Genomic DNA, 20,213 nt, shown 5'->3' on the forward strand with positions numbered 1-20,213 from the left:
CTTTTCTCTGTAGTAGGATGACTTTGCAGATGTTACTTCCAGTGAGAAATTGGAAAGGAGAGACTGGTATGATCTGAGGTCTGAATCTAGGTGAGATTTCCTCTATCGCCTCTCTGCAGTCCTTAGTTCTCTCCTGTGGCAGCAAAGTGTTTCTGTTAGACAAGGGGCAGGTCTCTGCTTGAACTTAGCAGGTCTAGAGGAGAAAGGACACAGAAAATTCATTGATGAGGAGAGTGTAGAAATGAAAGAATTAGTAACTGTATCCAAAGTGAGAGAAGACAGAGTCAGGGTGAGGAAGGGTGGACAAAATAGTAGAAGTAAGGGAAGAGGGAGTTAAGGAGTGCAGATTGCGATGGAAGGAGGAGGAACACGTTGGGGAGAACTGGATGGAAAGAGAAGGGAGAGAGAGAAGGATAAAAAGTGATGATCCCAGAGGTGGAGGGGGGTGACTGTGATGTCCGATGTTGTATTGGTGCAGGTGAAGATATAGCCTGCTTCCCATGTGCCTTCATGTGTTTGTTTTGTTTAATCATGTTTCCCCGTACTCCATGTTGGGTCTATGACCCTGGACTATGACAATTACTCTGATTTTGGATTTGCCCTGAATAAATCTCACTATTCTCCGCACATGTGTAGACCTCCTTACCACTCAACGTTACAGAATGAACTGCCCAGCAAGGACACAGCGAGTGAACGAGACTCTAGGAGGTGGTTTCACTGGAACAAAACTCTGGCTATTTCTACACAATGACTTTTTTTTGTCCTCAGTCTGGTTCTGTTGGTTCTGCTTCTGCTTCCACATCTGTTCTTGCTTCTTTGGCTGTCACTCCTGTTCCTTTGGTTTCTGTGTCTTCTCCTGTTACCCTGGTTTCTGTGCTTGCTCCTCATCATGTCCTGTGTTTGGTTCCTGTTTCTGGCTTGTCTGCTCCTGTGTCTCATCTGGGTCCTGTCCCAGGTCCGTGTCTTGCCTGTTCTGTTCCTGTTGGTGTCTTGTCCTAGCCTTGTTTTGGTTTTAGTGATTCTTGTTTTTGCACACCCCAGTGTTGTGTGCTTTGGCGGGGGTACTGTCACAATCAGTCCCTTCCATGTTCCATGTCTTCTGTTCCATTCATTTTGTCCTCACCTCGTTTGATTGCTTAGAACTGTCCCTCGTTTCTAGTTTTGTGAATTTCATGTATTTAAACCCTGCTGTGTGCCTCGGTCGTGGCAGTTCATTGTTTGACTGTTTGAATTATTGTTTAACTCTTTGAATTATTGTTTGAATTTGTTTTCATTACAGTTGTTTCTTTGTACCCGGTGCCTTTCTGTTTATCCTAGCCTTCATGTTTGCCTTGACATAGTTATAGCCTGCTTTCCCATGTGCCTTCATGTGTTTGTTTTGTTTAATCATGTTTCCCCATACTCTCCATGTTGCCTCCATGACCCTGGAGTACGACAACGTCTCTGATTTTGGATTTTCCCTGAATAAATCTCACACATGCATCTGCCTCCTTACCGCTCAATGTTACACAGTGCAGCAAAACACATTGCACACCACCTGTCGGTAAGCTGCACTCCTTCCTACACCACATTGCACCTGGTCTCACCTGGAAGTTGGTTCTGTCACAGACCTCCTGGTCTCTCAGGGCAAAATCGTGGTCCTCTTTATCATCAATCCCTTGTCAAAGATGGTCCAGTTCATTCCACTCCCAGCACTTCCCACTGCACTCAAAACAGGTAAGTTGCTCTTCCACCACACCTTTTGACAGTTCAGGCTGACAGAAGACAGTGTTTCAGATCGGGGAGTTTTATTCACCTTCTGGATATGGCAGGATATAATTCCTCAATATAATGGCGCGGTTGACTTCAGACCTCCACCCGCAGGCCAAGGGGCCATTAGAGAGAGATAACCAGGAGATATGAAAATTACTGTGCATCCATTGCTAAGAGCACCCAGAAACCTGGGAGCACCTATCTCCCATTGGCAGAGTATGCGCATAACACTCTCTGCCACATTCAGTGCTCACCCCCTCCTAGTGTGTCCTGGGTTTCCATCACCCGCTGTAACCCCCGACCTCGGCTCAGCCCACTGTCCAGACGTGGTGCCAGCAGAATGAACAGGTTCGTACACCATCCTCTGCCATATCAATAAGACATGGTCAGCTTGCCGATGGGCAACATCTCTGACCTGATGCCTGTGATCACGGAACCCACTGAGGAGGTCAACACAATTTCTGGTTCACCACTGTTGCCATTGGAGCTTGAAGGATACAAGGATACCGACATACGAGGTGAATACCTTGCTAGACTGACAACAACCATGTTGTTGGTTATTGTGGTAAGTTTTGTTTGTTTAGTTGTGTGCAGTTGCTCTCACGATCTCTGTCATTGTTTAGTTTGCTCTCGGGATCTCTGTCATTGCCCTTGTTCTTTCTTTGCCTAGTTAATTTATTTCTTTGTATAAGTGTTTTCCCCATGTGGCTGTTTATTAGTCTCCTGTGTTTTTGTTATCCTCACTCATTAAACTGTCTCCTGCATTTCTGTTCTGCCTCTCGCATGGTTCTTACTAGAAACATTACAGAATAACCGACCCTTTAACGAGAACGCAGCAGGATGGCCTCATTGTCACATCATGTTCCATCCGCTTCGGTTCAGCTACCTTCACACCACACTACAAGAGACACTGGTTTACTCCCAGAAGAGGAGTTTGATTATATCAAGGCTCTGCTCCACGCTTAAGGAAGGGAAGCCTTTGGTTTTGCACTCAAATATGGAAACTCCAAGTGAGTATGATGGGAAGGATGAGTCAATTGGGAGATTTATTATGCAGTGCCGTATATACTTTCAGCACCTGACCTGTCCTGATCCCCCTAAACTGGTGAAGGTGCTGTTCATGAAAACCTTTCTTTGAGGTAAAGCACTGGAGCGGGCTGAGATAATAATCCAGAAGAGAGCTCAGGAGGCTAGAACTGTGGAAGGATTCTTCTGGCTGTTAACAGAACAATTTGCTGCAACCCTACCGAACCTGTCTTCTGTAGCTACTTCCCTCTCAGCCACTCAGCCAGTACCTGCCTCCAGTGTTCAGGACGCCACCCATCCTGATCCAGTCCCTGCCTCTGGTATGGAGGAAGCCACTTGTCCTGGTCCAGTTCCTGTTCCTGGAGTGAGTGACACCACCCATCCTGCTACTAATCATAGAATGGCGAATGCCGCTCATCTGACTCCTGTTCCCGGCCTAGTGAAGGCCAGCCCCACTCCGGACATCCCTGCAGCACCGCTGACCCTGAGGCCACGCCTCCAGACCTCCCTGCAGCGCGCTGACTGAAATAGCTGGTCCCCTGGTCCTTCCTGGCCCGTGGTTTGCGACAGCTGCAGGTCCGGACCAGCCAACCACGGTTATTGCACTGCTGGAACTCCAGCCTGTTCCTGGAGTAGAGGACGATACTGTACCAGTCCCTGCTTCTGGAGTGGATGAGGCCACTCTGCTTGTCCTGGTGCCATGTGCCAGGCCTGTCCCCACACTTCGTGCCAGGTCTCTGCCTGTGGTTGCTCCTCGAGACACCCCTGTGGTCCTGATGGCATCTGCAGGTGGGGCCCCCGTTACACTTAGGACTCCTTCAGCTACACATCACCGCAAACCAGTTACCCTTAAGGCCTTTCTTTTGGCCTCCTGGACCCATACTAATCCTATCTATGCCTGGTGTCTCTTCTGTAACTCGTCTGCCCCCTGAGGCTGCTGCGCCAGCCCCCATTACTGCCCCCTTGTTTGCTTGCGGTATCTCTGTCCTCGTCCATGCTCTTTCTTTTGCCTAGTTCATTTATTTCTTTGCCTCTGTGTTTTCCCCGTGTCTCTGTGTGTTTCTTACCTTCAATCATTAAACCGCCTCTTGCAGTTGTATTCTGCCTCTTGCCTGGTGCCTACTAGAAATGATGCTTTGTTACACTTAATGTACCAGTCGATTTGTCCCCTTTGTGTCTTTGCCTGTTCCCATCAATGTGTTCGTCCCGGTGTCTGTCATCGTCTTGAACATGGTCTTCCTCTCCTCTGTCCTGCTCGCGCTGGCCCGTGTCGGGTCGCTCGGTCCTCCAGCCTCGCCAGTTGGCATGTTTGCACACATACAAGCAAACACTCAGACCCACACTTGACACCATCTCATCCAGAAAAATTGCAGTTTTTTGGGGGAGGGTGACAAATTAATATATATATATATATATATATATCAATAATTCAAAATAGTTGTTTTAACGCTCTCTGAATTATGTTTAACTGAAATAAAATGTGACTGAACAATGACTTTATATTACATATCAAGCTTCATGTGTGCAAGTGAAAAATTAGCATTACAACCATACAACCATTCAATCATCTATAATATACTTGCTTACTCTCAAACAAATAAAATGTAACAAAGTAAACTTTTACTAATGGACAGTTAATTTTGTCAAACAAAATTCATGACAAGTGAATTTCATGAATTTTGTACAGAAGCAGCATTTAGCTAGCTAGATAGTAGCAGATATTGTGCCTAAATATTACTATAGCTAATCCATTATTGTAGCAATATTGTAAAATAACATTCATTTAGCCATCAATCTCTTTTTTTTTCATGTTCTTCTTCATCAAAGGAAACAAACCCCTTAGGCTCTAAGGCTTTATTACCTTCGTCACTAATTTCCAAAATTGCTGCTACTTCACCAGCTGTACACTTGTTACATTTTAGCTACTGGCTAGCTATATGTCGATTGAACAAGGAAGGAAATGTTTCTGACATGAAGGGTAAATCCTTATTGATTTTTTGATTGTTTATTGGTTAATTTCATATAGATTGACACAAATTCATCGCTCACACGTGTGATTAGATGGATAAGACTGACAACATTGAAAAGGCAGATTTAGGAAATGTTTGAACCATGTATTCTAAGCTGTAATATCACCAGGACATTATTAAAAACATTGCGAAACAATAACACCAACGATGCGCTAGTATGTGCATCTACCACAATGGGTTAAAGAGCGAAACAAATAAGGAACACGTGTGTAAAAATTCAATATGTGAGTGATTGGGACACGGGAAGTGATTGAGTGCCGTGATTGCTGTGTATGCTCTGTGAGAATTGACTGGATTCCCTCCAGGGCCTGCCAGTACCCCACCCAAAAGTGCCCACTGGGGTCAAAGTGCCAGAATGGATGTGCACAGTGGGAGGAGTTGATAAGTTTGTTATCTAGGATCTGACTTGCTAGTATCCAGCTCCTTTCTGCAAGCCCATACTCCTCCCAGTCCACCAGGTACTGAATCCTTCCTCGGCACATCTGGAGTTGGGAAGGGACTGAACCATGTAGGAGGCTCCTCCATCGATTTCACTTGGAGTTGGATGGATGACAGTGAGGTCAGCATCATCTAGAGGACCTGTGGCGAAGGGCTTGAGCGAGGACACATGAAATGCAGAGGACCCTTGGTTACGTTGACCCGATAGGTGACCTTGTTGAGCCTCACCAGGATGTCTTATGGGCCAACATACCAGGTCAAGTTTCAAACTGGTGTTCACAGTGACTAAGGCTAAGTCCAGCCTCATTAGTAAATTTAATGTATGATCAGTGGCACTGGTTCCATTTACATTATGCATTTCCCCATCTAGACTGTACTATCCTCACCCACAATCACTGACTAGTCCCTTCAGCTACTTCCAATAATTCATTCACAGCTACAATTAGGTTACAGATCCTAAAACCAAATTCCATAAGCAAATATGTGGCAGTGAGTTATTACAAACAGGACCAGCAAAAATTACATTGCATAGAGCTCCATACTTCATAATCCCAGGATATAATTCTTGCTATTTTGGATCTTGTAAATTTTGATGACCAATGAGATTTTACATGAGCTGAGCAAGATAACATAGTGTGATGCTTTTGTCAGTTACTTCCTAGAAAGCTTTCCTCTTTCCCTCAAGATATCAATTTATATTTTTTGTTTATTTTGAATTAGTAATATTTATTTCCTCATCCACATAGATTTGATTGAATTTTTTTAGATCATTTTAGGACTTTACACAACATATATTTCTGAAATAGCAATTGTATCTGCTAAGTTTTAGGAAAATGTTGCTCTAAACACTGTAAGGCCTCCATTCCACGTTTATTTATTTCCCCAACTAACCTGCTCTCTCCTCATCCACAACCACTGATTAGTCCTTTCAGCTGATAATTCCTTCAGAGCTGCTCCTAGTATACAGATTCTAAAATCAAATTCCAGATATAAGATATTGTGGAGTTAAAGACGGGACCAACAAAAGAGACCTAACATAGACTTCTACAGTTCATAATTCCAGAATACTATTCTTGTTGTATTGTCTCTGACTCTAAAATTAAATATGAGACAACATACACAATAAAACCTTTTTAAGCTACTCTAACAGTTGTCATACACTTTTAAATAGTGTTCCATAAAATATTGTGTGCCACTGTATTACAGCATTAGCCAATCACATTCCATCAGGTGTGGTTTGAAAGGACATAGGAAGATGCGTATATTTTTTGAGTTACTCTTCTATTGGTTAAATGAATGCCCAAAAGTATCTGAACTCAAACAGTCTGAGCTGTACAAAAAAGAGCAATTTTGAATACTGTAAAAAATATGGTCTCATCAGCCCTTTCTTTGGGAGGGTGCTATGTTACTTTAACATTTTTTTGAGTTACTCTTCTGTTGGATAAAATAAGAGAAAGAAACATATAGATCTGAATAATAATAATAATAATAATAATAATAATAATAATAATAATAATAATAATAATAAACCTGTAGAGCAATTCTGAATACTGTATAGAATTGAACACAGTACATTTTCATATCTTTGAGTGCGCGCTCTGTTACTTTAAATTACATGGATGTTGGGCTCAACATGTTTTAAAGAGATCAGACACTGCAGGTGGCCAAACATGGTTATAAGACAACAAGACAGAAAAAGACCTTGTGACACTTTCCAGCCAATGAGATTTTGAGTCATAAGACCTGAAAGCACATTAAGTTTGGTTAGTTTGTCAGTTGCTTCTTTCAAACCGTCTCCTCTGAGGTCAGAGCATTACGCTGCAATGATGATATCAGTCTGGATACTTATATTTTTGAGCTACAAGACATGTACGCTTCCAAATCTTTACTAGTGTTCATAATTACATGTGTTGCTGTACTTTCTTGTTGGATTAATAATCTTTATATAGGATTAAAATATATATTTGATTCAATTTTGTCCCCATTTTTTCCTTATTGATCTGACTCGTTTTGATTTTTGACTCATTCTGATTTCATTTTATAGGTCCTGTTCAAACTATAAACCTTGCTAATCAAGCAGTCCTGACACAACCTGGAGAAAATATCACTATTAACTGTACATTTAAAGCAAAAGATGATGACATTCTTTGCTTGTGGTACAAGCAAAGACTGAACCAGGAGCCTCAGCAAGTAGGAATATTGCTAAAAAATAAGATGCCCATACTTTCATCTCCATTCAGCTACTCCAGATTCAAAATGATTTGGAATGAGGACAGAAACTCTCTGACTATTCTAAATCTTACTGAAGATTATAAAGGAACATACTTCTGTGGAGTGACAAATGGAACAATGATTCACTTTTCCTCTGCTACATTTGTGAGTGTGACAGGTAATTAAATTAATTCTATTAAACTTCTTAACATTTAAAACTAGATTATAACTAAATCACAAAAAACGTGTTATTTTATGATGTAGAGAGTTAAAAAATATTTTTTTATATTGTAGTATAAATTATATTTTTTGTTTTGGATAAAAATGTTTGTCCACATTTTTTTCATAATTGATCTGACTTGGTTTCATTTTATAGGTCCTGTTCAAAGCACAATGACTGCTAAACGAGCTGTCCAGATTGAACCTGGAAAAAATATCACTCTTAACTGCACAATTAAAGTAAAATCCACTGACAACTGTTGGTGCATTTGGTACAAGCAAAGACCAAACCAGGAGCCTCAGCAAGTAGGAAGAATTCAAACAAATATACAGGCCGTACTTTCATTTCCATTCAACAGCTCCAGATTTACAATGACGTGGATTAATAGCACAAACGTTTTGACTATTCAAAATGCTATGATACATGATGAAGGAACTTATTTCTGTGGAATACCAGAAAGAACAATGGTTCACTTTTCCTCTGCTACATTCCTCAGTATGACAGGTAATTAAACATTTTCTTTTAAACTTCTTAACACTGAATTATAACTAAAGCACAAAATACTTATTACTTCAATCTCAAAATTATAGTTGGTTTAGGATGTAGAAAATTAGAAATATTTCTCCTGAATAAATACAATGTTTGTTTTTGGGGTTTTTTTCTGTATACAGACTGTAAAAAGTGTTATTATTTTTTATTTTTACTAAATGTGTATCATAGACATGTATAAATTATGCACATTTTCTAAATGTATCTGCTAATCCTTTAGTAGTGCATGTGTTCAAACATGTGAGGGAATCCAAGATGAACTAAGAACTAACACTGCTTATGTTTTATTGACCAGGACAAAAACCCAACCTAACTGGGCCTGAAAGTGTAGGAATAGGGTTGGATTCCTCAAAAACAGACCAGTCAAGCAAGTAGATGTTATTGACTCTTTGCTTTAAAAAAATTGATCACAAAAGCCTACACTGCGAGTTTTATCTATCGAGTGCTTTTTAGTACAGAAGCATATATATTTGTGTCTGTTTGTGTTGTTTGTTCTGTTGTTTTGTTTTCCCTAAAATATCTGACTCACAATTGCATCCTCCTCTGTTTCTTGTCCTGCCCAGTAACATAAGATATGAATGATTATTTTTTCTGTAGCTTTTCCTTTAAAACTTCTTCTACTTATGTACAACACTATCTTTCATTATGCATATCTGTTACATGCTGTAGATATTCACTATCACCATGGTGTGCTGGTCATTAGCATGGGTCTGGTACTGGCTGTGTCTGTAGTCTGGAATCTCACTGTTTGCACCAGCAGCTGGACAAGGAAGAGCTGCAAATGTGAGTTAATTCAGGTCAACAAAACTGTCAGTGATTTATTAACACTTGGTTGAATATCTGACATCTGTTTCCTTTTTCATGAATGTTAAGGCAATGGCAAAGAGGGAGCGAGAATACAAGGTCAGGTATGTTGCTGTATGTTTGTGGTAGCTCAGTGGTTATGGTGCTTACCTACTCATCAGAAGGTTGTGAGTTCAAGACTCACTACTACCAAGTTATCACTGTTGGGCCCCTGAGCAACATCCTTAACCCTCAAGTTGTATCCATTTATAAGTGTAAGTTGCTTTGGATAAAAGTACCAGATAAATGTTGCAATATATGTGGATCAGTTTTCATTGTCCCAAATTCACCCAGCTGAGTGGCACTTTTTTCTTTGTTACCTATGGGGCTGCAACACAATTTCCCTTGTCTGTGTGAAAAGGATCCTGTTACTAAAAAGTTCTGTTATGCTGCATTACAGGTCTGTGAGGACAAGATGCAGAAAACAGGACATCAAGAAAATGAGTACACCCATGTGAGATTCTGGCCTGTTTGAGTACAGAACAGTTTAGTGTTCAGTACGTAATAGAAAATAGATTATACTGAGTGAAAGTATAGTCCAGAGTGTTTGTATAATATTAGTACTTTATTGTAGCCTTTTAGTTATCTTGCCAATACAGCATGTTTGTTCTGAGATACTTTTCACCCTGTGCCGTAGGGCTGTAGCACCAGTTTATTGTATGCTCCACATGCTGGCATGGTTATAAAATTAAAAATATGTCAAAAAAGAAGTTTTGTTCATTTTCCATAAGCTTCTTATTGACGTAATATTGATATGTTTTGCACAAAATCATTTACAAGTAATCTAAAACCAACTAAAAGTCCAAAATAAAACATACAGAGTCACAAATGAAAATAAACTAAAAGAAAAATGTCATGTATCACAAGAAACCAGAACTGTAGTACTATAGTAACAAATAAAGGCTTGTTCAATTTCTCAGTTCACACTCACAAATGATAAATCATAAGCAATTCCTGTAATTCATCCTTCAGGCCCTGTTCAGACATATCACACTCTCCCGTCTGCTCTGTGAGAGAGAAAACACTGTCTGTCTGTGCATGCTGTTCATGTCCCAGTTCACCAACAAACACATACAAATGTAAATACACCAGTTTGTGTTTACGTATTTATATGTCGATAATCCCTGTCTCTATTGTCATGTATGCCCAAGTGAACAACGCAAGTACTTTGCTAATCTGGATGGGTGCAAGCCAACTGGATGTGTGATACTGACAAGAGGTAAAGTGTAGTGGTAGGATTTTTTGAAATCCAGAACAATTACAAAACCAAAAAAAAATAAAATAAAAAATACACTTTTACAAACACCAATCAAATGGATACTTCTAAAACTAAAATTATTGACCTAAGATTTAGAAATTGATCGATTTTGTTTTACTTTCTGTCTTCTGTTTTCTATGAAGACCACAATACCAGGAGTGTGTATAGCACCAACAGTTTCAATTTCCTCCAAAGACCCTGTAAGACTCTGTAAGAACTCTTATAAACTGTCACTTCCCTGAAGAGCAGCATGCCTTGGGTGGAGCCTTGGGTGCCAGAGCTTCATCACTCTTGGAATCTGCTGACCCATGGATCCTCTTGAAGGGCCTCCTCCACCTCTATTGCTGGATCCTCCAAGCAGTTGACTGCTAAGTCCGACCGGGGGCTGATGTCATAGAACTCCTCACTCTGTCCGTAATCCCCATAACCCTCTCGATAGTCTTCATAGGGATAATTGAGATAATAGGACCCTGCAGAGTCCAACCCTGGATACTGGTTCTCATCTTCCAGTAGTCCAGTTCCAGTAGTCCGATGGTGGTCTGTAAGACTCTGCAGAGTCTGACCCTGTTCTACACTCAGGGCCCCCCCAAAATTCTCCAAGGGCTCTTGTGCCAGTGGAGAGTGTGCCCAAGAGTATGGAGGGTTTCCCCGCAAGGGCGGGAGAGGAGTGGACATACATATAAGTATAATAATAAATCACTTTTTTTTTTTTTGCCAGTATGTGTTTTTGGCACTGGATTATTTAATGTTATGTTAGAAAACTGCTCCATGTATCACAGAGGAACACAAGGTTTATTAATATTAATTACATACATTACACAGTGTTAAAAACTGGTTCAAAGTGACCAGTACTTCAGGTTCGATCTCCTCCAAGTTAACCTCTGCCCTCAGTCCTCTGTAGCTAGATCCAGGGAAGTCAAGAGACACTGACACCATGGTAGTGAATCAAGAGAGTTCCACTTTATTGAGGAAAACACAGCGTATATATGTGTCCTATATCTACTATCTAAATCGACAGGATGACAGGATCTACAGGATGCATGAATGAGCCAAGAGCTGCTCCGGTGGCAGCCATAAGCCACTCCTGTGCGCAGAGAGAGACCGTGAGAGAGAGAAAGAGAAAGAGAAAGGGAGGCGTAAAGGAGACAAGAAGAGGGAGTGGATGACCTTGGGCGACAAGCTAACGGTCAAGCCATCATGTCATGGCTGATAAGCAGAGACCTTGTGTTGAATGCCTGAAGACAGAAAGCCTCCAGTGTCCAACACACAGGGCAAAGCTATACAAAGTGATTAAAACAGAAACATCCAAACTCTAAAAGTAGCAAATGCCTAAGTGCAATTTTAAAACACATCCTGTATTCATCCCCCTAAATCATTTTGTTTGTGTAATATAGATATTACATTATGAGTACACTCATACTGCCCTCCTAACATATGTGTTTTTATCTCTTGACTGCAGCAGAATAACACATCTTAGAGCTGTCACAGTGTGCAGGGTTCCCAGCAAGTCATGGGTTCCCAAAGAGGCATGCACATTTTAAAAAAGTACCTGCTAAGTCTTTAGAAGAGAACTTGTTCAAACATGTGAGGTAACCCAATATGAACTAAGAGCTGACACTGTTTGTGTTATATTGACCAGGACAAAAACCCAACCTAAGAGAGCCTGACAGTGCAGGACAGTGCAGGTTGGATTTCTCAAAAACAGACCAGTCAAGCAAGTACATTTTATTGTCTCTTTGCTTTAAAAAGTGATAATAGAAGCCTACACTTCCAAGAGTTTTGTCAATCAATTGCTTTTTAGTACAGATGTATATATATATATATATATATATATATATATATATATATATATATATATATATATATATATATATAATGTTTGTACTGTATTTGCTCTGTTGTTTTGTTTTCTCTAAAATCTCAGTCGCACTTGCATCCTGCTCTGTATCTTGCCCTGCCCAGTCACGTGAAAATCACAGCTATGACTGATTATTTTGTCTGTACTTTTGTACAACACTATCTTTCATTATGCATGTCTGTTGCATGCTGTAGATATTCACTACCACCATGGTGTGCTGGTCATTAGCATGGGTCTGGCACTGGCTGTGTCTGTAGTCTGGAATCTCACTGTTTGCTCCAGCAGCTGGACAAGGAAGAGCTGCAAATGTGAGTTAATTCAGGACAACAAAACTGTCAGTGATTTATTATCACTTGGTTGAATATCTGACATCTGTATCCTTTTTCATGAATTTCAAGGCAAAACAACTGTCAGACAACATCAAAGAGAGAAAGAGGCCAGAAGGCCAGTTATGTTACTATATGCTTGTTAAACTGTACCTGGATCAGTTTAATTTTTTCAAATTCACCCAGTTGAACTGCACTTTTTTTCTTTCATACGTACTGGGCTGCAACACAACTTCCCTTGTTTGTGTGAGAAAGATCCTGGTACTAAAGAGTTCTGTTATGCTGCATTACAGGTCTCTGAGGACAAGATGCAGAAAACAGAGCATCGAGAAAATGAGAAACCCCTGTCAGATTCTGGCCTGTTTGAGTACAGGCCAGTTATATCACAAAACAAGCAAACGCATTTGGTCTAATGATAAATTAGCCATTCTCTAAAATACCATCATTCTCAAAAATACAGTTCTCAGATGGAGACACCTGTAATTCATCTTACAAAATCAGGCCCTGGTTAGACACACTACACTCTCCCATCTGCTCTGTGAAAGAGAAAACATTGTCTCTCTGTACATGGCTCAGTTCACCAACAAACACAAACAAATGTACAGACAACTTGTGTTTATACTTGATGTATATGTGGATAATCCCTATCTCTATTGTTATGCATGCCCAAGTTTACTTAGGTTCTACAACACACGTGCCAACACAAGCCAACTGCATGTGTCATACTGACAACAGGAACTGTAGAGGCAGGCTTTCTTAAAACCCAGGACAATTACAAAACCAAAATAAATTATAAAATACACTTACCAGCATAATTTACATTTTCAGCACTTAGCTGACACTTTTATTCAAAGTTAATAACAATTCTGACTGAACACAACTATAGCAATTGAGGTTTAAGAGTCTTGCTCAGGGGCCCAACAATGGTAACCTGGTGGTGGTGGGACTTAAACTGGCAACCTTCTGTTTACTAGTCAAGTACCTTAACCACTGAGATACCATCAGTCAAATGGATAGTTCTACAACTACACGTATTTCAGTAAAAATTACAAATTGATAAAATATTTTGCATTTACTTGGAGTAATCTTTTTTTCTATGAAGACAGCAAAGCTGGGAATGTGGACATCACTGTGAGTTTTTGTTTCCTCTAATGACCTTTTACAAATTTGCCACTACCATCAATCACTGAATCACCGCTGACATTCCAGTTTAGTCAAAAGCTTAATCTATGAACACAGCTGGCTCTGAAGAGGTGTAACCCAATACTAGAACTGTTCTCTAAAAGAGCACAGTAACAACACAAAAAGCTATTGATTGATAAATATAAGGTTTGTGATGGAGAATATATGCTTGGCAGAATTCTGACAAAAATCAACAAAATAAATACAATTTGTGTACAACAGCCAGGAACTTCAGTCATTCTTGCAGTTATTAATGGTGACTGTCCTTATATTAGTATCTATATACTAATGGATTTATGTAGTTTGGCATTAGTAAATGCTGATTCTTTCATTGCTGAGGTATCAAGGCATGAGTAACTTTTTTCTGGCAGCACTGAGACTAAAATGTTATATTGTGATTTACGAGATGTACACTATTCACATCCTCTGGGCAAATAAAAAGAAACTATTAAAGAAAAACAATGTTGAACAACATCATAATTATATGTATACTAATCATTAAATGTGAGCACCACTTCTAAATGTGATTGGGGCCTGATTTCCTGTTGGTTGTTCTTGCTATTCTATAGGAAACAAAATTGCAGATAATGATCTCTCACCTGCATGAGGGTGATGGAGGGATGCTGGTTGGATTATATTTGACCAGAAGGGCTCAACTCGAACCACTGAGTTCTATCACCTTATTCAGCCTCACATAGTGCTGCCTGAAAACTTAAATACACCTTCCAAACATATTATCAGTATAATAATAAATCACTTTTATTTGCCAGTATTTGTTTTTGGCGCTGGATAATTTAGTCTGTCATGTTTGAAAAATGCTCAAACATGTATCAGACAGGAACACAAGATACATTACTCCCGTACATCACACAGGGGAAACAATACACAGAAACATCCAAGTTATAAAAATAGAAAATACCAAAGTTCAATTTTAAAACATATGCTGTAATCATCCCACTAAATCATCTTGTCTGCATAATATAGATATTACATTATGAGCACACTCATACTCTCCTCCTGACAAATGTGTTTGTAACTCTTGAGTGCTGCAGGCTAACACACCTTACAGCTGTCACAATGTGCAGTGTGCATCCCAGCTAGAGAGGCATTCACACACAAACACTGCACCTGCCCTGCTCTGAATCACCTGATTACTAATCACCAGCACCTGTGCCTTATTTGCCCTCCCCCTATTTAAAGCCTATGGGTGCTCTCCCACAGTTCATTGCTTGCTGACAGTGCCTAAGATGATGTCGCCTGAGGTATCATTCTCTTTACCGTCACTGTGCTGTGAGTCTTACTGCCGGCATATTTGTATATTTTGGTTACATTTTGCCGTTATCCAGCTTTGTGCCTTTGTGTTTATTACTAGAGAGAATAAAAACTCTCCTAAACAGCACTCACATCTCACTCCCTCTGTGCCACTGTCACAAGAGCTTTTGTTTTGATACCTTTTGAAACTTTTGCATTAGTTTATTACTGGTTCTTCTTTGATGATGGTACCAGATACAAATATTATTTCATTTTTCTATAAAATATGCACTGTTTTTGATGTTTAAAATATTTTCTTTGTCTTTGGAGTCTTTTTTTGATTATTAATGCAGAAAGACATCATGGAACACAGGGGACAACAGGAGAATGTCTGGTTGTACAATAAAAATGAATAAAAATGAGACCGCAAGACTTCCTTCAGCCAATGAGAATTTATGGCCTGAGTAATGCAGTTTGGAGCATTCATCAATTTCTCAGAGCTGACACTGTATTTTATTGCCTAGGATTATCCAGAGTTAAACCAAACAGAGCCTGACAATGCAGGGATAGGTTTATTTTATAAGGTCATCATCACTTCACATCATCATAAGTACAGTACCAACATCAGTTTACTTTCCTGTTTAGCTGCTATCTGAGAGAATGATGTGAGAACAGTTTTAGACTTAGTGGTCATTGTGAATATAGACATAGAAAAAAAACATACAAGCTTAAACTGACAGTGGCTGATAATACACTTCCTTTATCGATAAGCTGCGACTCCTTTCCTGTTCCACATCGCACCTGGTTTCAACTGGCAGTTGGTTCTATCACAGGCCTCCTGGTCTCTGAGGGCAATATGGTGGTCCTTGTGATCGTCAATCCCTTATTGAAGATGGTGCAGTTTGTTCCACTGCACACAAAACAGGCAAGCGGCTCTTCCACCACAGCTTTTGACAGTTCAGGCTGACAGAAGACAGTGTTTCAGATCGGGGAGTTCCATTCACCTTCTGGATATGGCAGGAGTTCCTGGGGAAGCTCAGTGTAATGGTGAGGTTGACTTCAGACTATCACCCTCAGGCCAAGGGACTGTTAGAGAGAGCTAACCAGGAGCTATGAAAGTTCCTGTGCCTCCATTGCTAAGAGCCTCCAGAAACCTGGGAGCACCTATCTCCCTTTGGCAGAGTATGTGCATAACACTCTCTGCCACACAGTAACAGGGCTCACCCCCTCCTAGTTTGTCCTGGGATTCCATCCCCTGCTGTACCTTTGTAACCCCCCAACCTTAGATCAGCCTGCTGTTTACACATGGTGCCAGAGTGAGCAGGACCGTATACCATCCGCCACCGAATCAATGAGAACGTACATGGTCAGCTTGCCGGTGGGCAGCATCTCTGACCTGATGCCTGTGGTTGTGGGACCCATTGAGGAAGTCAACACAACTTCCTGTTCACAGCAGTTGCCATTGAAGCTTGAAAGATATTACGATAGCAGCATATGAGGTGAGTGCCATGCTGGACTCACAACGTCAGTACTTGATTATTGCAGCCAGTACTTCATGGAGTGGGAAGGGAGGGATACAGAAGAGGGAAGCTGCATGCCTGCATCTCAAATCCTGTCAGCCAAATCCATCCAAAGTAGATCTTTTTTGGCTGGGAGGGCCCCGCTCTCAGAGGCCAACAAGAACTCTGTGGGGGGATTACATTAGGCACCCAGCCAAAGGGACATGCCCACTACCACAGAAGGTCAAACACACACACACACACACACACACACACACACACACAAAATGTCTCCCAATTCCAATCCACTAATTATTGATTACATGCACCTGTTCCTTGTTAGCCTTTTTGTTTCTCCCCCTATTTAAAGCCCACAGGAACACGAGTTCAGTGCTGTGCTTTATTTCTGTGCAAGTGTTTTTGCCATTTTTTTTTTTGTTTTAGCTTTTTTCCCAGCTCACCTTTGTGTTTGTTTATTCATGGAGTATAAAAACACTCCAAATGTGCAATTGTGTTCTCCACCCTACACGAAACTGGCACAAGGCTATTTACAATAATAAATGTTTCATTTTTAAATTAATTCATATTTGATAACTTGCCTTCTGCCCACATTCATATATGTTTGTGTGTGTTCATATAATATTCAATAATTTAGAAAATGACACATAACATATTCAAATAATAAAGTTAATTTAGATTCATAAGAATATTTACAAATGCACAGGCCCTTCACCTTTAATCTGAAAACTTGGCCATGTTACTATCAAACTAGAAACAAAAGGGTCAGGGGTTACAAATACATATTCAATACAGTTTTACTTTTCTATATTAAGTTTTAAGCTTTATAACCTATTTATTCAGTCAGTCATCCAGTTCTGAGCACAGTGGTTCTCAAAAACAAATGTGGCACTTTATTGTTGAAGCTGGATTGAACCAGCAGAAACACAACATACCTTAAAGAACAGAAAGCAGATGAACAGGGAATAGAGACTTGGTGATTATAGAGTCACACAGCACCTCCTTTACAACACTGAATGTGAACAGTAAAGACATAATGTATCCAGACTTCATTTAAGATTATAGAAGGGAAGAGAGCTAATAATCTAGATGATAGTCAGTAAGATCTGAACGTTTCACTTCAGAGTACATGCTGTCTTCAGGCTGTCCTCTCTTCACCTGCCCTCTTTTGGTTTTCCTCTCATTGAAATGAATGGCAGCATAATTCATCACTTCAGCATCATGTCGCTGTGGGAATGAACAACAATGTTTAGTGAACATTACTGTCATTCTGATCCTTATTTAGAATATGACTACTAGTCTGAAACACAGAGACAGTGAGTTGCCTTCTCCTCCTCCTCTACAGCAGTGCAGTGTTGCATGTCTCATACATCTCCACCACAACAGCTTCATGAATGTGTGTCAATGATGCTGTAATTAGACCACAGCTATAAACTATTTCAGCAACTGCACAAGTTGTACCTGACTGGTGGTTTTCTCCATCACACTCCCTTGTTGAGGTCTCTCTGTGGTAGGGAAAAATACAGCAATAATTGTAATTGGATCATGGAATATTACCTGGAAGATAAAAATATAAAAAATAAAAATGGTATGAAGGCATGAATTGGAATAATGGCCCCCTGCCCTTTATGAACACTTACCATTGCTGTGTTCAGAATTTTTCATCTTACAAATGATTATGGCTTGAGCAATGATAACAGCCACACACACTCCCAGCACTGCTCCAAGACAGATCTCTACAGGACACACAGGCTTTACTGCAGAACAATCTTTATAAAATAATTGAATATACAAATTAAAGTGAAAAGTGTGTGGTATGCGTCCACAATTCCAGACATTAACCAAATACTTCAACTATACCATGAATTAGAATAAAGATATAAAAGTGTAAATGAACAAAGCTTTATTCTGCCTACACATCTGAAATTTTGCGTGTAAAGAGTTCATCTTTGTACTGTGAATTTTTTGATCCTCAAAACAGTACATATCATATATATATATATATATATATATATATATATATATATATATATATATATATATATATATATATATATACATACATGTTTGTGTGTGTGTGCACATAATTCTGTACTGGACAAAATAAGGCTTGAGTCCACTGTTGCTTGGGGAACTGATTCTACTTCTGAATGCTGATGAACTGATCTGTATAATCCTTGATAATCTGATAAATATAAAACAAATATTCTAAGATCTAAGTATATCCTACAGTCATTTATATGGTTAAACTAGGTTCTTTTTTGGAACCTCCTTAAAATGCATATAGCTATCATTTCAAAGGGGAGGGTTCTGTGATAATTATTTTATTAAAGCAAAGATACATGAAGATACTTGCCTGAATAAGATGGGTTTGTTGGACCACACCCTGTTCCTGAACTGTCAGGTTTTTTTGGGGTTAACTCTGTATGCACTTCTCAATAAAACAAAATAAAACTGTCGGGTCTTAAGTCAGCTTGGTTTCCCTCACGTGTAAAAAAAACACATGCTTTATACAAATACCCAAGTATACTGCCGAGGGAATTAACAAGTATTTTTATAAAATTTGTTTCTATAGCACTTTGAAGTCTACTATATAAAAACTATACAGATTATAAAAAAAATATTTTCTTATTAAGAAAATAACTGTGGCTTTGACTTTAAGATTATGTGTTTTGTGCTTCAGTTATAGTCCAGTTTTAAATATAAAGAAGTTTGAAAGTATTAGTTTAATTACCTGTATTGGACGCGTCCGTCCAATACCCATCAGAGGTAGCAGAGGTGAAGTTAACCTTTGTTCCGTCTGTCACTCCACAGAAGTACAATCCTTCATCTTCTTCAGTAGCATTTAGAATAGTCAGAGAGATTCTGTCATCCTTCCACTTCATTATGAATCTGGAGTTGTTGAATGGAAATGAAAGTATGCCGTTTTTATCTTTAAGCACTTTTCCTACTTGCTGAAGCTCCTGTTGCCATCTGAGCTTGAACCAAAAGCAAACAGTACTTTCTTTGAATGTGCAGTAATGAGTGATATTCTTCCCATGTTCAGTCTGGACTGCTCGTTTAAAAGGCTTTGTAGTTTGAACTGGACCTATAAAATGAAACCGAGCCAGAATTAATAAGAAAACAATGTGGAGAAAATTGAATCCAAAATAAATAAGGCATTCTTATTATTAATCCAATATCAGAAAGAACAGTAAAAAAATGTAATTATAAACGCTGGTAAAAAATTTGGAACCGTACATGTCTTGTAGAGAAAAAATATAAGTATCCAGACTGGTATCATCACTGCAGCGTAACGGATAGACCCCAGAGGACACAGTTTGAAAAGAAGCAACTGGCAAAATAAATAAAATTCATGAGCTTTCCATTCTCATGAGTCAAAATCTCATTGGCTAGAAAATGTCACAAGTCTTTTTCTGTCCTGTAGTCTTACAACCACATTAGGCCACATGCAGGGTCTGATCTCTTTAAAACATGTTAAGCCCAACATCCATGTAACTTAAAGTAACAGAGCACCACTTGAAAAAAGTGGTGATATGACATTCTTGTTTACAGTATTCAAAATTGCTATAAATGTATTATTATTATTATTTTTATTATTATTATTATTCAGGTCTCTTTTTTTAAGCCAATAGATGAGTATCTCCTCCTGTGCTACTGTCCTTTCAAACCAAACCTGATGAAACATTATTGACTAATGAGTACCACAGTGGCACTCAATTATTTATGGGCATTATTGAAAAGTGTATGAT

At 39.5% G+C, this 20,213-nt stretch overlaps 1 long non-coding RNA gene across 1 annotated transcript; it reads right to left on the bottom strand.

Moving 5' to 3' along the window:
• Positions 1-17,659: 17,659 nt before the first annotated feature.
• Positions 17,660-18,183, bottom strand: LOC145651700 (uncharacterized). Its single transcript, XR_014117606.1, has 3 exons — positions 18,102-18,183; positions 17,923-17,966; positions 17,660-17,688 (listed from the first exon to the last, which is right to left on the bottom strand). It is a non-coding gene; the product is annotated as an uncharacterized LOC145651700 (long non-coding RNA).
• Between the last annotated feature and the right edge of the window lie 2,030 nt (positions 18,184-20,213).

Source organism: Electrophorus electricus, chromosome 16 (genome assembly GCF_041902795.1).
Source record: "Electrophorus electricus isolate QZ-2024a chromosome 16, ASM4190279v1, whole genome shotgun sequence".
NCBI lineage: Eukaryota > Metazoa > Chordata > Actinopteri > Gymnotiformes > Gymnotidae > Electrophorus > Electrophorus electricus.